Genomic DNA, 4,224 nt, shown 5'->3' with positions numbered 1-4,224 from the left:
CGGACTCAGGGCAAACAGGTATTAGGGCGAACAGAAACTAGGGCGAACCAGAATCAGGGCGGACGGACCCGGATTCCATACTGATCACTTGTTCCTCTGTGTAGCATGTTTTATCTATGTTGAAAAGCAACATAATTTATATTTATATGATGTGACAGTTATATTTGACATCCAAAGCTTATATAAAAGATGAAGAGCTTTAATCCAAAAGGTCCAAAAAGTATAGCCAAATCCGTCTTATTAGACTTATAATGGATTTTTGGGAAAAACATTAAATACCGGAGGTTATGTGCAATCTTTGCAATATCTTCTTATGCAGTTTGTAAAAAAAAAAATGTACAAACGGAAACGTGAAAAAGTTTCATAACGATATTAGTTTTGGACACATAATTTGTAATGGATATTTTTTTTGCACCACATGTTGTTTTTCTCAGATATTACTTAATGTAAATAATGTTTTATTGCGAAAATAATAGCATAAACATAACAAATATGACAGTTTTATTAAGATTAGGAAACAAATTAATTATCAGTTTTACAAACTCATCTCCTATATGATATAATAAAAGATGAATTGCGTCGATAGTACAGTGTTATACTGTACTAAGAATTCAAAAATGCATGTATATATACGTCAGTTTATTTATACATAATTATGTAAATCTCAAAGCATGGATATATGATTTCACACGAATCTCTGTATTCTGAAAATAAATTTGAATTATAAAAGAAAAGTTGCTTTTAATGTCGGATATCAAAGGCTTCAAACCGCAAGTTATGAATATTACTCTGACATAAAAATGTAGTCGGAATAAATTCTTTTAGTAAAGAAACTCATCAAAGAAACCAAGCATAACGTTTTGGACGCCAGACACCTTTATATCTGGATCATGTTTTTGGCCATCTCAGCTAGCCAAGGGTTACGATCCACTCCCGTTCTCTTCACCCTTGGCGGATTGAGATAAAATTTCGGACACACAAGCCTGAGGTAAGGACTTTTTATTGGTTGCAGTCGAAACTCGCTGCATCCAATCAAAAATCGCCTATTACATGATCACGTGTAAATGTAGAAAGTGTTTGTAAACAAATTGCCACGTGTTTATTGTGCAACAAGTCTTTACATCCCTAAACATACGACTACATTTATTGCCAGCTTGAATGTTTTTAATCAACTTAAAGAAGTAACTGTGTATGTTCCATGGACAAATACATGAATGTTGACGAATATTTTCATTCCCGGCTTAACCAAGTGTGTAGAATCTAGACGATATCGTGTTTTACCTCCAAATTGAAGAGTTCAAGTGCTACCATTGGTCAAGAATAATATATTCGGAATGGGCGTGACTTTAATATACCGATAGATGGCGCAACATTGTTGTCAAAAATGTTGGCTTAATCCGCCAAGTGTGAAGAGAACGGGAGTGGATTGTAAACCTTGGCTAGCGAAGGTGGTTTTTGGCAAATAATTAAATTATTTATATAATTTGCTGTATGATTAATAATAATATATGCTACTAAACATGCTTATAGCCGATTTCAATGAGCCGCAACTCCTCCGAAACCATAACAATGTGATGTGGCGTATAATGTTATGTTTTGTGCTTTCTATATTTGTCTTAGAAACAATGTTTTTTCGAGAGAATATAAAAATTTTGACATCTTTATCGATCCGCGCCTTCAACGCTTTCGCTCAGTCGAAGTACTGTCCGCGAAATCCAAGTGAAAGTAAAGAAAATAGGACAGAGAGGAGATCGATAGAGGCTATGTCAGGCTCATATCAGTTATCAAACATCTTATAATGCTATCATCTGGGTTTGTCGCCTCATTTTTATCTGGCACATAATGATATTAAGGATCAATGAGAAAGGAGAAAGTAACGTATGTTTAAGTCGTGGTATGTGATGTATATGTAACTGGAATTCCAATTTTCAATAATAAGTAACTGCATATACATTCTCACAATGACATAGCAAAATAAATAATTGTTCTATAACAACATACAGCAAATATAATTTCAGAATAACAAATAACAAAGAAACAGCTTTTACAGTTTAACCCGTCGCCCCCTCTTAGGCCTGCCTATAAGGATTATGTATTATATTGTAAGTGCATCATTTGGATAAAGTTATCGACATCCATCCTTTAACTCGGATACATTACTTCCAAAAAATGAAATGGGCGTTGAACATGTCGAACCCCACTACCGAATGTTTTGACTGAATACGTCTGTATTATCTGTCAACAAAATTCGAAATTATGGGTTTTTTTTATACGCCCGGGACGGGACGTATTATGGTATACCGTTGTACGTCCGTCTGTCCGTCCGTCCGTCTGTCCGTCCGTCCGTCGTCCACACTTCGGACAATAACTCAAAAACACCTTCATCAATTTCCATGAAACTTAAGTGAATTGTTTATATCTATTGACGTAAGCTCCCTTTCGTTTTTTTTTAATTTCAGATTTTAAGTTTTTGATTTATGGGGCTTTATTCATAAAAAAAGGGGGAATTTTCAACACTTCGGACAATAACTCAAAAAGGCTTTCACCAATGTCCATGAAACTTTGGTGAATTGTTTATATCTATTGATGTAAGCTCCCTTTCGTTTTTTTTAAATTTCAGATTTTAAGTTTTGGATTTATGGGGCTTTATTCATAAAAAAGGGGGGATTTTCAACACTTCGGACAATTACTCAAAAAGGCTTTCACCAATGTCCATGAAACTTTGGTGAATTGTTTATATCTATTGATGTAAGCTCCCTTTCGTTTTTTTTTAATTTCAGATTTTAAGTTTTGGATTTATAGGGCTTTATACATAAATAAAGGGGGATTTTTAACACTTCGGACAATTACTCAAAAAGGCTTTCACTAATGTCCATGAAACTTTGGTGAATTGTTTATATCTATTGATGTAAGCTCCCTTTCAATTTTTATAAATTTCAGATTTTAAGTTTTGGATTTATGGGGCTTTATTCATAAAAAAAGGGTGATTTTTAACACTTAGGACAATAACTCAAAAAGGTTTTCACCAATGTCCATGAAACTTTGGTGAATTGTTTATATCTATTGATGTAAGCTCCCTTTCAATTTTTATAAATTTCAGATTTTAAGTTTTGGATTTATGGGGCTTTATTCATAAAAAAAAGGGTGATTTTTAACACTTCGGACAATAACTCAAAAAGGCTTTCACCAATGTCCATGAAGCTTTGGTGAATTGTTTATATCTATTAATGTAAGCTCCCTTTCAATTTTTATAAATTTCAGATTTTACATTTCCGTGTTATGAATTTTTATGCTTAAAAAAAGGGGGAATTTTTCCAATTTTGGGACTATAACTAACACTTTCACAAAATTTTATGTATGGATGAAAAATTAAGAAAACAAACTTAGTTAAATTTGAGGTAGCCTTAATAGTGCCAATTTTTTTGTGCATTTTTATTTATTATTTGTATTTGACAGGGCTCACACTATTTCTAGTTGATCATATAAATTCATTTAAAGCATAAAAGACAAGTTAAAAGAGCAATGGGCGTATCATGCGCCTAAGCGCAGCCCTTTATTCCATTGAGTAATTCATTTGAATCCGCTTCGGTTATGTGAACGGATAGCATGGATGGAGCTCATACGGTTTTTGAGTTAAAAGGGTAAAAAAAACCTACTGAAAACCGCACTTTTCTTTGGGTATTTATTATTTTTATTTTCAAACCTACATGAATTATGTTCCTCATTTTCGTCTCTTTACAGAAAATAGAACTTAATGCATTAACAGTGTCCAAATCCTTACTGTGTCAACACTCTTTTGTTTCCGTACTTTACAAGTAGTACCGCGATTTCGAGAGCATCTTCTAGTGCGATAATATAAGAAGGCTTTTAAACTACAAAGGTGTACAAATCGGAGTCAGCAGTCATTGATCAATTATGTAAGAAAACATGAATTTGATTTGATGAAAAGAAATCAAATTGAATAATACATACTTACGAATCGGTCTTCCGTAATATGCAAGTTTTAATAATTTTAACAGATTTAAGTACTATTGTTCTTAATAAAGTTAACACGTCTTTATTAAGAATAAACTTGTGAATATCATAAGGTTCCCAATATCTTTTGGCTTCCTTAGTCATGTATTATTTGAGCAAGAAACCTTTCATATGCATCATGCTATTGGCATTGATAATTTGTTCCGTATAACGTCAAGGTATTTGATTTGCATAAAAAGCAGCTGAAAA

This window comes from Mytilus edulis, chromosome 4 (assembly GCF_963676685.1).
Source record: "Mytilus edulis chromosome 4, xbMytEdul2.2, whole genome shotgun sequence".
In the NCBI taxonomy this organism is placed as follows: Eukaryota; Metazoa; Mollusca; class Bivalvia; order Mytilida; family Mytilidae; genus Mytilus; species Mytilus edulis.
This window is presented reverse-complemented; position numbering follows the sequence as displayed.